Source organism: Ranitomeya imitator, chromosome 4, assembly GCF_032444005.1.
Source record: "Ranitomeya imitator isolate aRanImi1 chromosome 4, aRanImi1.pri, whole genome shotgun sequence".
Classification (NCBI taxonomy): domain Eukaryota; kingdom Metazoa; phylum Chordata; class Amphibia; order Anura; family Dendrobatidae; genus Ranitomeya; species Ranitomeya imitator.
In genome coordinates, this window is record NC_091285.1 from 633,317,964 (window position 1) to 633,337,641 (window position 19,678).

General features: G+C 44.6%; 1 pseudogene; it reads right to left on the minus strand.

The window, feature by feature from the left end:
• The window catches only part of LOC138677007 (serine/threonine-protein kinase N1-like), a 108,101-nt pseudogene that overhangs the window by 87,356 nt on the left and 1,067 nt on the right, over nucleotides 1–19,678 (minus strand).

The window sequence follows — 19,678 nt, forward strand, 5'->3', positions numbered from 1 at the left end:
GGCACGCCAGTCTAATACTGCCTAGAACTGGTCATTAATGTCATGGTACCCCTGTCCTACATTGACTATAACTGGTCAGTAATGTCAGTGGCACCCCTGTCCTACACTGCCTATAACTGGTCAGTAATGTTAGTGGCACCCCAGTCCTACACTGTCTTTGACTGGTCAGTAATGTCATTGGCACCCCAGTCCTACACTGACTAAAACTGGTCATTAATGTCATTGGTACCCCAGTCCTACACTGACTATAACTGGCTAAAACTGGTCATTATTGTTATTGGCACCCCAGTCCTACACTGCCTATAACTGGTCATTAATGTCATTGGTACCCCTGTCCTACACTGCCTATAACTGGTCATTAATGTCATTGGTGCCCCAGTCCTACACTGACTATAACTGGCTACAACTGGTCATTAATGTCATTGGCACCCCAGTCCTACACTGACTATAACTGACTATAACTGGTCATTAATGTAATTGGCACGCCAGTCTAATACTGCCTTGAACTGGTCATTAATGTCATGGTACCCCTGTCCTACATTGACTATAACTGGTCATTAATGTCATTGGCACCCCAGTCCAACACTGCCTAGAACTGGTCATTAATGTCATTGGTACCCCTGTCCTACACTACCTATAACTGGTCATTAATGTCATTGGTGCCCCAGTCCTACACTGACTATAACTGGCTATAACTGGTCATTAATGTCATTGGCATCCCCGTCCAACACTGCCTATAACTGGTCAGTAATGTCATTGGCACCCCAGTCCTACACTGTCTATGACTTCTCAGTAATGCCAGTGGCACCCCAGTCCTACACTGACTATAACTGGTCAGTAATGTTAGTGGCACCCCAGTCCTAAACTGTCTATGACTGGTCAGTAATGTCAGTGGCACCCCAGTCCTACACTGACTATAACTGGTCATTAATGTCATTGGCACGCCAGTCTAATACTGCCTAGAACTGGTCATTAATGTCATGGTACCCTTGTCCTACATTGACTATAACTGGTCATTAATGTCATTGGCACCCCAGTCCAACACTGTCTATAACTGGTCAGTAATGTCATTGGCACCCCTGTCCTACACTGTCTATGACTGGTCAGTAATGTCAGTGGCACCCCAGTCCTACACTGACTATAACTGGTCATTAATGTCATTGGCACCCCTGTCCTACACTGTCTATGACTGGTCAGTAATGTTAGTGGCATCCCCGTCCAACACTGCCTATAACTGGTCAGTAATGTTAGTGGCACCCCAGTCCTACACTGTCTATGACTGGTCAGTAATGTCAGTGGCACCCCAGTCCTACACTGACTATAACTGGTCAGTAATGTCATTGGCATCCCCATCCAACACTACCTATAACTGGTCAGTAATGTCATTGGCACCCCAGTCCTACACTGCCTATAACTGGTCAGTAATGTTAGTGGCACCCCAGTCCTACACTGTCTATGACTGGTTAGTAATGTCAGTGGCACCCCAGTCCTACACTGACTATAACAGCTCAGTAATGTCATTGGCACCCCTGTCCTACACTGTCTATGACTGGTCAGTAATGTCAGTGGCACCCCAGTCCTACACTGACTATAACTGGTCATTAATGTCATTGGCACCCCTGTCCTACACTGTCTATGACTGGTCAGTAATGTTAGTGGCATCCCCGTCCAACACTGCCTATAACTGGTCAGTAATGTTAGTGGCACCCCAGTCCTACACTGTCTATGACTGGTCAGTAATGTCAGTGGCACCTCAGTCCTACACTGACTATAACTGGTCAGTAATGTCATTGGCATCCCCATCCAACACTACCTATAACTGGTCAGTAATGTCATTGGCACCCCAGTCCTACACTGCCTATAACTGGTCAGTAATGTTAGTGGCACCCCAGTCCTACACTGTCTATGACTGGTCAGTAATGTCAGTGGCACCCCAGTCCTACACTGACTATAACTGGTCATTAATGTCATTGGCACCCCTGTCCTACACTGTCTATGACTGGTCAGTAATGTTAGTGGCATCCCCGTCCAACACTGCCTATAACTGGTCAGTAATGTTAGTGGCACCCCAGTCCTACACTGTCTATGACTGGTCAGTAATGTCAGTGGCACCTCAGTCCTACACTGACTATAACTGGTCAGTAATGTCATTGGCATCCCCATCCAACACTACCTATAACTGGTCAGTAATGTCATTGGCACCCCAGTCCTACACTGCCTATAACTGGTCAGTAATGTTAGTGGCACCCCAGTCCTACACTGTCTATGACTGGTCAGTAATGTCAGTGGCACCCCAGTCCTACACTGTCTATAACAGCTCAGTAATGTCATTGGCACCCCAGTCCTACACTGCCTATAACTGGTCAGTAATGTTAGTGGCACCCCAGTCCTACACTGTCTATGACTGGTCAGTAATGTCAGTGGCACCCCAGTCCTACACTGACTATAACAGCTCAGTAATGTCATTGGCACCCCTGTCCTACACTGTCTATGACTGGTCAGTAATGTCAGTGGCACCCCAGTCCTACACTGACTATAACTGGTCATTAATGTCATTGGCACCCCTCTCCTACACTGACTATAACTGCCTACAACTGGTCAGTAATATAATTTGCACCCCAGTCCGACGCTACCTATAAATGATTATTATACAATTTCATCTTTGGATTTCACTGCTTGGGTGGGTTTAGTCCCATACATTGAGGCTTCCGGTTTTATTGGAGATGAAATCCCAGCTGCCCAGACTATTGTTACCCTACACTATAATGTTATTTCAGTAACTGTATGATCTAACAAGAATAATGTCACATACTTGTCTCTCATGTTCACAGCTTCCTATGTGAATAGGAAGTAAGAGATGAGAGGAGGACACACCCCTGATATCAGAGAGATTCATAGGAGATAATAGTTGTTCGTATGACCAAACTAGTAGAGTTAAAGATCCAAAGTAACTTATAAGAAGCTTCATTGGCATATACAGTATGGACATACCGTAAGTATTGGGACAACTACTAGAGTATAATAAGACTCTTGAGAAAAAGCACCATAAAAATCTGGTTATAATTATAAATCTAGACCAAATAGGGAATGGCATGACTGCTCTTCAGTTGCTTCTTCTTTTTCTGCTGGCAGAACTGTGCCTATACAGCTTTTATTGACCACATGAGTCATTGCAGATAATGGTGGGGGGATTATTAAGAGCAGCATCTCATACACCAGTGTTAAAACATAACTTTTTGCTCTATTCGTTTAGCTTAATTTTGAGATCTGGTCTCGGGTCTTAAAGCGTTGCGCTCATCTTCTCTTTAAAGAGCGCACCGCTACTCTGTCTCCCGGCATCCTATTTGCCTGGGGAACCGTGCGCCCCTGCTCACACCAGCTGCGTGGTTGTACCACTGGTCTGAAATGTATGCTTTCCGATGTTGCTAGCAGCTTTAACTCTGAAATATTCAACAAACACAGGGACACTGAAGCTCTGTGGATCCAGCAATCTGGCCAACCTCTTTAATAAGTTTGTGGTATGTTCTGGTATCTCACCAGGAGAAGCCATCATGATAGTCTGGGTTGGATGGAGAAGAAAAGGAAAGAAAATCAGAGAAATGCCACCTATGATACTTTGGCTGTTAACTGTTAGGTATTCTATCTGTGACTGTGTTTGATCAGTGTGGTATTTTCTTGTACAGTTTGCACCACGATAATACTCCATAAAAAAAATAAGGCAGATGCTAATTGCCCAATATTAAGGGAAAAATTATTTCCCAAATTGAGGGACTTGACTCCCGATATGGCAATCAAGCTAGTTCCCTGGTCATCATCTCATCACAGAATCTAGTACCCACAACCTATAATATTATATTTTTCAAGAAAGACATTCAGGCCCTCCTTGTACTTTTGTAGTGTATCAAGCATTACAACATCATGTGGCAGAGAGCTCCATTGTCTCATTGCTTTTACAGCAAAGAACCCATAATCTCTCTGCTCTTACAGTAAAGAATCCATAATCTCACTGTTCTTACAGTAAAGAATCCATAGTCTCACTGCTCTTACAGTAAAGAATCCATAGTCTCACTGATCTTACAGTAAAGAATCCATACTCTCACTGCTCTTACAGTAAAGAATCCATAGTCTCACTGCTCTTACAGTAAATAATAATAATAATAATTTTTATTTATATAGCGCCAACATATTCCGCAGCACTTTACAATTAAGCGGGGACATGTACAGACAAATTCAATACAAGTTAAGACAATTTAAACAGTGACATTAGGGGTGAGGTCCCTGCTCGCAAGCTTACAATCTACAAGGAAATGGGGGGACACAATAGGTGAAAAGTGCTTGTTATTTCAGGTCTCGCAATTATAATAAATAGGGATTTTCATATAAAGCTGCATGATCCGGTCATCAGCCCGTGTGCTTAAGTGCAATAGTCAAGTATCAAGTGCAGTTATCGTGTGCACGGAGGGTGTGGAGACAGATGAATAGTAGGGGGCAGATTCACATGCAGATAATATTTGGAAGGAGGGAACCGGACAAAGTTAGTTTACTGAGTAGTTGATGTGGTAGGTTTGTTTGAAAAGATGGGTTTTCAAAGCGCGCTTGAATAGGTCGGGGCTAAGTATCAGCCTGATCGTCTGGGGAAGTGCATTCCAGAGAGCTGGCGCAGCATGAGAGAAGTCTTGGAGATGGAGGTGCAAGGTTTGGATTACTGGGGATGTTACTCTTAGGTCATTTGTAGAACGGAGGGCACGTGTAGTGTGATAGACAGAGATGAGAGAGGAGATATAAGGCGGTGTAGAACTGTGGAGAGCTTTGTGGGTGAGATAGATGAGTTTATACTGGACCCTGTAGCGAATGGGTAGCCAGTGTAATGACTGGCACAAAATGGAGGCATCGGTGAAGCAGCTGGACAGAAACATGACCCTGGCTGCCGCATTCAAGATGAATTGGAGAGGAGAAAGTTTGGAAAGAGGGAGACCGATCAGGAGAGAGTTGCAGTAGTCCAGACGGGAATAAATAAGAGCGACATTAAGAGTCTTAGCAGTTTCAAAGGTGAGAAAAGGTCAGACTCTGGAGATGTTTTTAAGATGCAGGTGACAGGAGCGAGTGAGTGATCGGATATAGGGAGTAAAGGAAAGTTCGGTGTCGAATATGACCCCAAGACAGCGGGCATGCTGCTTGGGATATATGGTTGAACCCTCCAGGGTAATTTCGATGTTGGGTAGAGTGAGGTTAGTAGAAGGGAGAAACACAAGTAGTTCAGTTTTGGAAAGATTTAGTTTCAGATAGAGGGAGGACATGATGTTAGAGACAGCAGACAGATAATCCTTGGTATTTTTAATTAGGGTAGGGGTGATGTCAGGGGAAGAAGTGTATAATTGGGTGTCATCAGCATAGAGATGATACTGGAACCCAAATCTGCTGATTGTTTGTCCAATAAGGGCCATGTATAGAGAGAAGAAGAGGGGGCCTAGGACTGAGCACTGCGGAACCCCGATAGTAAGGGGACGAGGAGAGGAATAGGAGCCGGCAAAAGATACAGTGAAGGAGCGGTCAGAGAGGTAGGAGGAGAACCAGGAGAGGGCTGTGTTCTTGAGGCCTATGGAGCGGAGCATAGTGAGGAGGAGCTGGTGATCCACAGTGTCGAATGCGGCAGAAAGATCCAGGAGAATCAGCAGAGAGCAATAACCTTTGGATTTAGCTGTCATTATATCATTAGAGACTTTAGTGAGGGCAGTTTCAGTGGAGTGTAAAGAGCGGAAACCAGATTGTAAGGAGTTGAGAAGAGAGTTATCTGAGAGATAGCGGATTAGACGGGAGTGGACCAAGCGTTCCAGGAGTTTAGAGATGAAAGAAAGGTTAGAGACAGGTCTGTAGTTAGCAGTGCAGTTCTTGTCCAGGGATGGCTTTTTAAGTAAAGGGGTTATGTTGGCATGTTTAAATGAGGAGGGAAAGATACCTGAAGAAAGAGAGAGGTTAAATATTTTAGTCAGGTGAGTGGTGACCACTGGTGAGAGAGACTGCAGGAGGTGTGAAGGAATGGGGTCACTGTTGCAGGTTGTAGGCCGAGCAGAAGTGAGGAGCTTGAAAACTTCTTCTCAAACAGAAGATGTCTAGTGAGCTTGAGGTGCGGCAGGGAAGGGGATCCAGGCACTGAGGAGATTGGGCTGAGATATCCTGATGGATGTGGTTGATTTTTTCTAGGAAATAAGTGGTCAGATCCTCACCACTGAGATTGGTGATGGGGGCCTGTATTTTAGGTTTCAGGAGGGAGTTTAAGGTTTCAGAAAGTCGTTTTGGGTTGTTGGATAGTGAGGTGATGAGGGTGGTGAAGTAGGATTGTTTGGCCAGAGAAAGGGCAGAGTTATAGGCTTTGAGCATGAACTTATAGTGGATGAAGTCTTCTGCTAAGAGAGATTTTCTCCACTGCCGCTCTGCACACCTTGAGCAGCGCTGAAGAAAGCGTGTTTGCATAGTGTGCCAGGGCTGCCGTTGTCTGTGTCGGGTCTTTCTGCGTGTAGAAGGTGCTGCTTCATCTAGGGCATTCTTCAGTGTATTATTGAAGTGTGACAATGCTAAGTCTGGACAGAAGAGGGAGGAGATGGGGGCTAAAGATGTGTGGAGATTGTCCGTAAGCTGCTGGGTATTAATGGAACGTGTATTCCGATAATTGTGGTAAGTGGGGGTGTCCCGAGTGAGGAGACAATTCTTGACAGAAAAGGAAAGAAGGTTGTGGTCCGAGAGCGGGAGAGGGGAGTTAGTAAAGTCGTACAGCGATCCGGGACGGGAGAAAACCAGGTCCAGAGTATTCCCGTCCTCATGCGTAGGAGAATTAGTAAACTGTGAGAGGCTGAATGAAGAAGTTAGAGAAAGAAGATGAGAGGCAGATTGGGAGAGGGGATCGTTGATGGGGATGTTAAAGTCTTCCATGATGAGGGTGGGGATGTCACAGGATAGAAAGTGAGTAAGCCAGGTGGCAAAGTGGTCTAGAAACAGGCGGGAGGAGCCTGGAGGGCGATAAATAACCGCCACTCGCAAGGAGAAGGGCTTAAAGAGTCTGACGGTGTGGACTTCAAAGGAAGGAAAGGTAAGTGAGGGAACCGGGGGATGACCTGGAAAGCACATTGTGATGAAAAGAGCAAACCAACATCTCCACCCTGTCTGTTCTCAGGTCTGGTGGTATGTGAAAATGTCAGCCCACCAAACAAGAGAGCGGCAGCGGCGGTGGTGTCTGAGTGCTGGATCCAGGTTTCTGTAATAGCCAGAAGGTTAAGGGAATTAGAGAGGAAAACATTGTGAATGTAAGTTAGTTTGTTACACACAGACCATGCATTCCAGAGAGCACATTGGAAAGCGATAGGAGAAGGCATGAACTGAATGTTAATAAGATTAGCAGGGTTTCTATATGCAGCTGGAGAAGAGTAATGTATGCTGGTGGAGGGGGGCCCAGGGTTGGGGGAGATGTCGCCTGCAACTAGTAAAAGGAGAAAAACAGAAAGAGCAGGTGGTGGGATGATTTGTATGAACGTTGAGTGCTGCATGGAGATAGTGGCTGGTTTGGACTGGGTAAGAAATGTCAGTAGAGCCTCAGAGCTATACATGGGAGAGGGGAGAAGGGAGGGGGGATATGGAGAGAGTGCACAGAATGTGTTAAAGGGCGGGCAAGTTGTGAGAAAGCAGAAGTAAAAACAAATAAGAAGCAGATTGATATGATCAATGCATAATGTAGTATGACTGACCAAGATGCATGATTGTTGGAAAAACTTAAGCACCTTACCTGTCTCCTGCCCTGTCCAACTGCCATTGTCTTACTGCCACTTGATCCTGTTGCACTTAATATCTGTTGCACACGCGACCCCGCGCGTGTGCTATCCCAGCCAGATAAAATATTAAAATATATATGAAATGACTGTTAGCATCAGGAACCAAATGTCCACAATCAGCAATTAACCAAGTAGCATAAAGTCAGAGCAGGCATTACTATGCAGGGTAAACAACCAATGCTGAACAAGGCCATAAAACAGTGGGAAAAAAGGAAAAAAAAAAAGATGGCTTTGAACACTTTGAATCAGAAACCAAAAACAGAGAAAAAAAATGTAAGTAAAGAATCCATAGTCTCACTGCTCTTACAGTAAGTAATCTATAGTCTCACTGCTCTTACAGTAAAGAATCCATAGTCTCGCTGCTCTTACAGTAAAGAATCCATAGTCTCACTGCTCTTATAGTAAAGAATCCATAGTCTCACTGCTTTTACAGTAAAGAATCCGTAGTCTCACTGCTCTTACAGCAAAGAATCCATAATCTCTCTGCTCTTACAGTAAAGAATCCATAGTCTCACTGCTCTTACAGTAAAGAATTGCCATCTGTGATTCTTTGCCCCAACACGTCCGACTATCAACCACATTCGGATCCTTCAGACGTAACCTGAAAACCCATCTCTTCCGGAAAGCCTGCAGCCTGCACTGACCCCGCTGCCGCCTCATCACTACCGAAGCTACCGCCTCACCAACACCGGAGCTACTGCAACCCCCGACCTACTGTCTCCTTCCCCATGATCCTGTAGAATGTAAGCCCGCAAGGGCAGGGTCCTCGCCCCTCTGTATCAGTCTGTCATTGTTAGTTTGTTTACTGTAAGTGATATCTGTAACTTGTATGTAACCCTGTTATGAAAGGCAATTCAGTACCACAATGGACATAGCGGTCAGAGCACATACAGTGATCTGACAATAACCCAAAATCATAGAACGAGCTCTGAGACGTGGGAACTCTGCAGACCGCAATCCCTAATCCTCTCCAAACAACACTAGAGGCAGCCGTGGATTGCGCCTAACTCTGCCTATGCAACTCGGCACAGCCTGAGAAACTAACTAGCCTGAAGATAGAAAATAAGCCTACCTTGCCTCAGAGAAATACCCCAAAGGAAAAGGCAGCCCCCCACATATAATGACTGTGAGTTAAGATGAAAAGACAAACGTAGAGATGAAATAGATTCAGCAAAGTGAGGCCCGACTTTCTTAACAGAGCGAGCATAGAAAAGGCAACTTTGCGGTCTACACAAAACCCTAAAGAAAACCACGCAAAGGGGGCAAAAAGACCCTCCGTACCGAACTAACGGCACGGAGGTACACCCTTTGCGTCCCAGAGCTTCCAGCAACAAATTAGACAAGCTGGACAGAAAAAATAGCAAACAAATAGCAAAGAAGAACTTAGCTATGCAGAGCAGCAGGCCACAGGAATGATCCAGGGAAAAGCAAGTCCAACACTGGAACATTGACAGGAAGCCAGGATCAAAGCATTAGGTGGAGTTAAGTAGAGAAGCACCTAACGACCTCACCAGATCACCTGAGGGAGGAAACTCAGAAGCCGCAGTACCACTTCCCTCCACCAACAGAAGCTCACAGAGAGAATCAGCCGAAGTACCACTTGTGACCACAGGAGGGAGCTCTGCCACAGAATTCACAACAGTACCCCCCCCTTGAGGAGGGGTCACCGAACCCTCACCAGAGCCCCCAGGCCGACCAGGATGAGCCACATGAAAGGTACGAACAAGATCGGGAGCATGGACATCAGAGGCAAAAACCCAGGAATTATCTTCCTGAGCATAACCCTTCCATTTAACCAGATACTGGAGTTTCCGTCTAGAAACACGAGAATCCAAAATCTTCTCCACAATATACTCCAATTCCCCCTCCACCAAAACCGGGGCAGGAGGATCAACAGATGGAACCATAGGTGCCACGTATCTCCGCAACAATGACCTATGGAATACGTTATGTATGGAAAAAGAATCTGGAAGGGTCAGACGAAAAGACACAGGATTAAGAACCTCAGAAATCCTATACGGACCAATGAAACGAGGTTTAAACTTAGGAGAGGAAACCTTCATAGGAATATGACGAGAAGATAACCAAACCAGATCCCCAACACGAAGTCGGTGACCCACACGGCGTCTGCGATTAGCGAAACGTTGAGCCTTCTCCTGGGACAAGGTCAAATTGTCCACTACATGAGTCCAAATCTGCTGCAACCTGTCCACCACAGTATCCACACCAGGACAGTCCGAAGACTCAACCTGTCCTGAAGAGAAACGAGGATGGAACCCAGAATTGCAGAAAAATGGCGAAACCAAGGTAGCCGAGCTGGCCCGATTATTAAGGGCGAACTCAGCCAAAGGCAAAAAGGACACCCAGTCATCCTGATCGGCAGAAACAAAGCATCTCAGATATGTTTCCAAGGTCTGATTGGTTCGTTCGGTCTGGCCATTAGTCTGAGGATGGAAAGCCGAGGAAAAAGACAAGTCAATGCCCATCCTACCACAAAAGGCTCGCCAAAACCTTGAAACAAACTGGGAACCTCTGTCAGAAACGATATTCTCTGGAATGCCATGTAAACGAACCACATGCTGGAAGAACAATGGCACCAAATCAGAGGAGGAAGGCAATTTAGACAAGGGTACCAGATGGACCATCTTAGAAAAGCGATCACAGACCACCCAAATGACTGACATCTTTTGAGAAACGGGAAGATCAGAAATAAAATCCATAGAGATATGTGTCCAAGGCCTCTTCGGGACCAGCAAGGGCAAAAGCAACCCACTGGCACGAGAACAGCAGGGCTTAGCCCGAGCACAAATCCCACAGGACTGCACAAAAGCACGCACATCCCGCGACAGAGACGGCCACCAAAAGGATCTAGCGACTAACTCTCTGGTACCAAAGATTCCAGGATGACCAGCCAACACCGAACAAAGAACCTCAGAGATAACTTTATTGGTCCACCTATCAGGGACAAACAGTTTCTCCGCTGGACAACGATCAGGTTTATTAGCCTGAAATTTTTGCAGCACCCGCCGCAAATCAGGGGAGATGGCAGACACAATTACTCCTTCCTTGAGGATACCCGCCGGCTCAGACAAACCCGGAGAGTCGGGCACAAAACTCCTAGACAGAGCATCCGCCTTCACATTTTTAGAGCCCGGAAGGTACGAAATCACAAAGTCAAAACGGGCAAAAAACAGCGACCAACGAGCCTGTCTAGGATTCAACCGCTTAGCAGACTCAAGATAAGTCAAGTTCTTATGATCAGTCAATACCACCACGCGATGCTTAGCTCCTTCAAGCCAATGACGCCACTCCTCGAATGCCCACTTCATGGCCAGCAACTCTCGGTTGCCCACATCATAATTTCGCTCAGCAGGCGAAAACTTCCTGGAAAAAAAAGCGCATGGTTTCATCACTGAGCAATCAGAACCTCTCTGCGACAAAACAGCCCCTGCTCCAATCTCAGAAGCATCAACCTCGACCTGGAACGGAAGAGAAACATCTGGTTGACACAACACAGGGGCAGAAGAAAAACGACGCTTTAACTCTTGAAAAGCTTCCACAGCAGCAGAAGACCAATTGACCACATCAGCACCCTTCTTGGTCAAATCGGTCAATGGTTTGGCAATACTAGAAAAATTGCAGATGAAGCGACGATAAAAATTAGCAAAGCCCAGGAACTTTTGCAGACTTTTCAGAGATGTCGGCTGAGTCCAATCATGGATGGCTTGGACCTTAACAGGATCCATCTCGATAGTAGAAGGGGAAAAGATGAACCCCAAAAATGAAACATTCTGCACACCAAAGAGACACTTTGATCCCTTCACAAACAAAGAATTAGCACGCCGGACCTGAAAAACTGTTCTGACCTGCTTCACATGAGACTCCCAATCATCCGAGAAGATCAAAATGTCATCCAAGTACACAATCAGGAATTTATCCAGGTACTCTCGGAAGATGTCATGCATAAAGGACTGAAACACTGATGGAGCATTGGCAAGTCCGAATGGCATCACTAGATACTCAAAATGACCCTCGGGCGTATTAAATGCAGTTTTCCATTCATCTCCTCGCCTGATTCGCACCAGATTATATGCACCACGAAGATCTATCTTGGTGAACCAACTAGCCCCCTTAATCCGAGCAAACAAATCAGATAACAATGGCAAGGGGTACTGAAATTTAACCGTGATCTTATTTAGAAGGCGGTAATCTATACAAGGTCTCAGCGAACCATCCTTCTTGGCTACAAAAAAGAACCCTGCTCCCAATGGCGACGATGACGGGCGAATATGCCCCTTCTCCAGGGATTCCTTCACATAACTGCGCATAGCGGCGTGCTCAGGCACGGATAAATTAAACAGTCGACCTTTTGGGAATTTACTACCAGGAATCAAATTGATAGCACAATCACAATCCCTATGCGGAGGTAGGGCATCGGACTTGGGCTCATCAAATGCATCCCGGTAATCAGACAAGAACTCTGGAACCTCAGAAGGGGTGGATGACGAAATTGACAGAAATGGAACATCACCATGTACCCCCTGACAACCCCAGCTGGACACCGACATGGATTTCCAATCTAATACTGGATTATGGACTTGTAGCCATGGCAACCCCAACACGACCACATCATGCAGATTATGCAACACCAGAAAGCGAATAACCTCCTGATGTGCAGGAGCCATGCACATGGTCAGCTGGGTCCAGTATTGAGGCTTATTCTTGGCCAAAGGCGTGGCATCAATTCCTCTCAATGGAATAGGACACTGCAAGGGCTCTAAGAGAAACCCACAACGCTTAGCATACTCCAAGTCCATCAAATTCAGGGCAGCGCCTGAATCCACAAATGCCATGACAGAAAACGATGACAAAGAACAGATCAAGGTAACGGACAGAAGAAATTTTGACTGTACCGTACCAATGGTGGCAGACCTAGCGAACCGCTTAGTGCGCTTAGGACAATCAGAGATAGCATGAGTGGAATCACCACAGTAGAAACACAGCCCATTCAGACGTCTGTGTTCTTGCCGTTCAACTCTGGTCAAAGTCCTATCGCACTGCATAGGCTCAGGTTTAAGCTCAGGTAATACCGCCAAATGGTGCACAGATTTACGCTCACGCAAGCGTCGACCGATCTGAATGGCCAAAGACATAGACTCATTCAAACCAGCAGGCATAGGAAATCCCACCATGACATCCTTAAGGGCTTCAGAGAGACCCTTTCTGAACATAGCTGCCAGCGCAGATTCATTCCATTGAGTGAGCACGGACCACTTTCTAAATTTCTGACAATATACCTCTATCTCATCCTGACCCTGACAGAGAGCCAGCAAATTTTTCTCTGCCTGATCCACTGAATTAGGTTCATCGTACAGCAATCCGAGCGCCAGGAAAAACGCATCGATATTACTCAATGCAGGATCTCCTGGCGCAAGAGAAAATGCCCAGTCCTGAGGGTCGCCGCGCAAAAAAGAAATAACAATCAAAACCTGTTGAACTGGATCACCAGAGGAGCGAGGTTTCAAGGCCAGAAATAATTTACAATTATTTTTGAAACTCAGAAACTTAGTTCTATCTCCAAAAAACAAATCAGGAATAGGAATTCTTGGTTCCAACATAGCTTTCTGATCAATAGTGTCTTGAATCTTTTGTACTCTTGCCGAGAGCTGATCCACAAATGAAGACAGACTTCTAATGTCCATCGCTACACCTGTGTACTGAACCACCCAAATGTCTAGGGGAAAAAAAAGGCAAAACACAGTGCAAAGAAAAAAAAATAGTCTCAGAACTTCTTTTTTCCCTCTATTGAGAATCATTAGTACTTTTGGCTTCCTGTACTGTTATAAAAGGCAATTCAGTACCACAATGGACATAGCGGTCAGAGCACATACAGTGATCTGACAATAACCCAAAATCATAGAACGAGCTCTGAGACGTGGGAACTCTGCAGACCGCAATCCCTAATCCTCTCCAAACAACACTAGAGGCAGCCGTGGATTGCGCCTAACGCTGCCTATGCAACTCGGCACAGCCTGAGAAACTAACTAGCCTGAAGATAGAAAATAAGCCTACCTTGCCTCAGAGAAATACCCCAGAGGAAAAGGCAGCCCCCCACATATAATGACTGTGAGTTAAGATGAAAAGACAAACGTAGAGATGAAATAGATTCAGCAAAGTGAGGCCCGACTTTCTTAACAGATCGAGGATAGAAAAGGTAACTTTGCGGTCTACACAAAACCCTAAAGAAAACCACGCAAAGGGGGCAAAAAGACCCTCCGTACCGAACTAACGGCACGGAGGTACACCCTTTGCGTCCCAGAGCTTCCAGCAACAAATTAGACAAGCTGGACAGAAAAAATAGCAAACAAATAGCAAAGAAGAACTTAGCTATGCAGAGCAGCAGGCCACAGGAATGATCCAGGGAAAAGCAAGTCCAACACTGGAACATTGACAGGAAGCCAGGATCAAAGCATTAGGTGGAGTTAAGTAGAGAAGCACCTAACGACCTCACCAGATCACCTGAGGGAGGAAACTCAGAAGCCGCAGTACCACTTCCCTCCACCAACAGAAGCTCACAGAGAGAATCAGCCGAAGTACCACTTGTGACCACAGGAGGGAGCTCTGCCACAGAATTCACAACATAACCCCTTCTCATGTACAGCACCATGGAATCAATGGTGCTATATAAATAAATAATAATAATTATGATTAAACATTCCTTCTTCTAGACGTAGAGAAGGACTACGTTTAAAAAGATCATTAGATCTCCATACTGTCGCCTCATATTAGTGCATTGTAATTAAATTGTTTTTCTAAACATAATAACCCAAAGTTGAATAAGCTGTCTTGGTATTGTAATTCATCCATTCCCTTAATAACCTTGGTCGCTCTCCTCTGCACCCCTTCTAGTTCATCTACGTTTTTCTTCTACACTGGATCCCAAAATTTTACACAGTATTCCAAGTTTGGCCACTCTAGTGACATGTATGTGCCAAAACTATGTTCTTCTTATTAGCATAAATGCCTCAATTATTGCATCCCACAATTTTATTTCCCTAGGCAGCAGCTGCACAGTGCAGTTTGACCCGGAGAGTCTGCAGAGGAGCAGAACGGTGCTGGATCACGGAGAATGGGGCAGTAGGTTAGTATGTTAACACACTCACACTACACTACACGCATATATCTACAGATTTAGTAATAAAAAAGTGAATAAAATGTAAAATGATGTAAATTTTATTTTCTCTGCCCAATTGCAATTACTTTACATTAATCTACATTAAAGCAGCACGGTGGCTCAGTGGTTAGCACTGCAGCGCTGGGGTCCTGGGTTCAAATCCCACCAAGGACAACATCTGCAAGGATTTTGTATGTTCTCTCTGTGTTTGTGTGGGTTTCCTCTGGGTACTCCGGTTTCCTCCCACATTCCAAAGACATAGTGATAGGGTATTCAGATTGTCAGCCAGATCGGTGACGGCGATGATAATGTGTGCCACCCGCAAAGCGCTGCGGAATATGTTGGCGCTATATAAAATAAAGATTATTTATTATTATTAAACCACTCCCATAAAGATTTATTTAATTAAATCTGTGTATATACGTATATCGTGCGAGAGTGTTAATATACTCATCTCCCGTCACCTGTGTGATCCAGTGCCATTCAGCTCTTCTTCTCAGTGATGTCACCACTACGGTTCAGACTAGGGTTGAGCGAAACAGGTCGGCCAGATTCAGAACTCGCCGACTTTTGGCAAAGTCGGGTTTCATGAAACCCGACCCGACCCCTGTGTGGGGTCGGCCATGAGGTCGGCGATCTTCTGAATCTGGAATCGGAATTCCGATACCGATTCCCGATATGTTTAAGATATCGGGAATCGGTATCGGAATTCAGATTTAAGTGTAAAATAAAGAATAAAAATAAAAAATATTGCTATACTCACCCTCGGACGCGCCCTGGTTGTAACCGGGAGCCTTCCTTCCTAAGAATGAGCGTCTGAAGGACCTTTCGATGACGTCGCGGCTTGTGATTGGTCGCGTGAGCGGTCACATGGGCGTCACGCGACCAATCACAAGCCGCGACGTCATCGAAAGGTCCTTCAAGCGCTGATTCTTAGGAAGGAAGGCTGCGGGTTACAACCAGGGCGCGTCCGAGGGTAAGTATAGCAATATTTTTTATTTTTATTCTTTATTTTACACAATAATATGGATCGCAGGGCCTGAAGGAGAGTTTCCTCTCCTTCAGACCCTGGGAACCATTAGAAACCCAATGCACTGCATTGGGTTTCGTGTTTCGGCCGACCCCGACCCCGACTTTTCTATAGGATCGGCCGATTTCACTCGACCCGACTTTTGAAAAAGTCGGGTTTCGTGAAATCCGACCCGATCCTATAAAAACAAAAGTCGCTCAACCCTAGTTCAGACTATCCATCTCACTCTATGCTCTATGTGTGAGTCGTAAGTCTATTTTACAGTGTGAGGCTATGGATCCTCGTTCTGAAGCTCCATAGACTTACATTGGAAAAGTCACTTCCCATATACACAGAATACAGTGTTGCCTAGAGAGTCTGCAGAGGAGCAGAACGTAGAGTATATTAACACACTCACACTACACTACATGCACAAATGCACAGATTTAGTAAAAAAAAAATCTTCATAGGTGTACTTCTTTAAACTTCAATTGCCATTTTACAGTCAAAGCCTCCAATTCTGTAATCAGCCTCCTTCAGCCTCCTTCTGTAATATTAAATTATCATCCTCTGTGTTAATAATTTTGCAGGAATTAGTATCATCTGCAAATATTAAAATTCTACTCTGTATGCCCTTTGCAAGGTCATTAAAAATGAATGTATGTTAAAAAGAAGAGGGCCCAATACTGACCCCTGTGATTCTCCACTGTGAGCCTGTGACCCTGTGACTGTGTATGTCTTAAGTTATTTGGAGGAGTAAAGGCAAATTGCCAACTGCAGCTAATAAAAGACTGAAAACAATCAATTTGGTAGGCAGTCCATAATTCGATACGCTCAGAACCATTGTTAATATGGCCGTTACTAGGACGTCATTTTATTGGCAGCGCACCTTCTGTTTACATGGGACGTTGCGCTGTCAATAGCAACGATTTTTAAGAAAGCTTAAAAATGATGGTACCCTATGAATGAGCGCTTTTGTTCAGATGGGCCGATAATCTGGAATGCCTATTCCAAGGAATGCTTGTTCCCCCATTATCTACCCTTCTAAATGGGTCTTGAGAATAAAGCAAAGTCCTGAGAGGATGTGCAAGAAAATTTAGCTAAAAATAGCTGACTACAGAGACAATAGATTCCTTTCAGCAGCACAGAAAATGTAGTAAAATGGCGTTAGGTTTATTGTCCCTTTAAGAAACTGAGTACAGTGATGGGTTCATTAGATTACTAACAGGAAGTCTGTTGTTTGCAGGCCTCCCTCACCTCCAGTATCCATCATAACCCATCATAGTCCACAAATATCTACAGAATATTAACCCCTTCACAGCACAAGACGCACAGTTACATCATATGTTCTGTCCCTGTCTTCGATGCGGGCTGGCAGGCAGACCACGCACCTTTCCTGGCAGATATTGGCTGATTTATTACAACTTCTGTTGGCTGTAGATTAGAAAAATCAATTTCTATCTTTTCTTTTACTAAAAATCTTATTTTAATTGATGTATTTATTGTGCTGTGCTTATATAGCACCATTATAATCTGCAGCGTTTTCCAGTCATTATTGTCACTGTCCCCCAGGGGCAGAGGTCCCGACCAAGATCGGGCCCATGAGGGTGAGGGGCCTGCCGACACCAGCAGAAACTTCACCTGAATGTGTGTCCTTGGATGTACAGTATATACCAGGATGTGGGATATATATCAGAATGGGGCCCAGGATAAGAGGCATATATACCAGGATGGAAGATATATATACAAGGACGGAGGATATATATATACCAGGATGGAGCCGACGATAAGGGACATATGTACCAGGATGGAGGATATATATACCAGAATGGGGCCCAGGATAAGGGACATATGTACCAAGATGGAGGATATATATACAAGGACGGAGGATATATATATACCAGCAGCGGGCCGAGGATAAGGGACATATGTACCAGGATGGAGGATATATATATATATATATATATATGTATATATATATATATACATATACCAGGATGGAAGATATATATACAAGGACGGAGGATCTATATATACCAGCAGCAGGCCGAGGATAAGGCACATATGTACCAGGATGGAGGATATATACCAGGATGGAGGACATACAGTACAGACCAAAAGTTTGGACACACCTTCTCATTTAAAGATTTTTCTGTATTTTCATGACTATGAAAATTGTACATTCACACTGAAGGCATCAAAACTATGAATTAACACATGTGGAATCATATACTCAACAAAAAAGTGTGAAACAACTGAAATTATGTCTTATATTCTAGGTTCTTCAAAGTAGCCACCTTTTGCTTTGATGACTGCTTTGCACACTCTTGGCATTCTCTTGATGAGCTTCAAGAGGTAGTCACCGGGAATGGTTTTCACTTCACAGGTGTGCCCTGTCAGGTTTAATAAGTGGGATTTCTTGCCTTATAAATGGGGTTGGGACCATCAGTTGTGTTGAGCAGGAGTCTGGTGGATACACAGCTGATAGTCCTACTGAATAGACTGTTAGAATTTGTATTATGGCGAGAAAAAAGCAGCTAAGTAAAGAAAAACGAGTGGCCATCATTACTTTAAGAATATAATTCCACATGTGTTAATTCATAGTTTTGATGCCTTCAGTGTGAATGTAGGATTTTCATAGTCACGAAAATACAGAAAAATCTTTAAATGAGAAGGCGTGTCCAAACTTTTGGTCTGTACTGTATATATGCCAGGATGGGGGTGGCCCCATCGGACTCTAGTTATGCCACTGCCGTCCTCATTGGAACTCACAATCTAGATTCCCTATCAGTATGTCTCCTTGCAGATGCTAACCACTGCACCACCAGGCTGTCCAATGTCAATTGGGGATTCATACAGTCACACTTACGTTTTTTAGGTTCTGAGATGTTGCACAAAATACAAATTAAAAAAATGTTCAAAAAAGTGTGGACATTTTGGATTATAGTTAGCTTTCCTTTAAGGTCCTTAAGCAACGGAAAAATACTTCTTAAAGAGGCCAAAAGTGTTAAACTTCTGCTTCCCACTGATCCTGAAAATTCTTTTTTTTTTTACTCCACCATACGCTACCAGAGATATTGGGCTTTTTTTTATTTAGCGCTACTGTTTATGGTCTTTTCCAAGGGGGTGTGGCTCACAGGGTAATAATGCAGAGTAGCCTAAAGACACGCCCCAGAGAATCCTGTGAGCCACACCCTATTGGAAAAGACATTAAAAATCAGCACTAAATAAAAAGGCTTATATACCTGGAACCGTATGGTAGATTGCTCAGGGGCGTGTAAAAACTGTCCACTTTTGATCAGGCAACAGGTCCTTTATAATGGAGAACATGATATGCCATGTATGAAAGAAGCTGGTCAGTAAACTCTTCCTTGATAGCAATGTGGCCACAGTCTATAAGCCACATAGGCAAATTAAGTCGTCCAAACTAGGGATTGGATTACTTGAGATTTTAATGGTCGCTGAAATCAAGCCTAGGACATTTAGTTGTGATAATTTTGGGTGCAATTACTTAAGGGACTTATTGAACAGCCCATAAGTCCCATAGGTCATAGATACACTCACATAAACTGTTGATGCCTTTGGTCTGGCACCTCCTGACTTCCGCAATGGCTGACTTCCTGACCCTCACCCACTGTGCTCTATCATTAACCCCTTCTTTAGAAACTTCTTCTT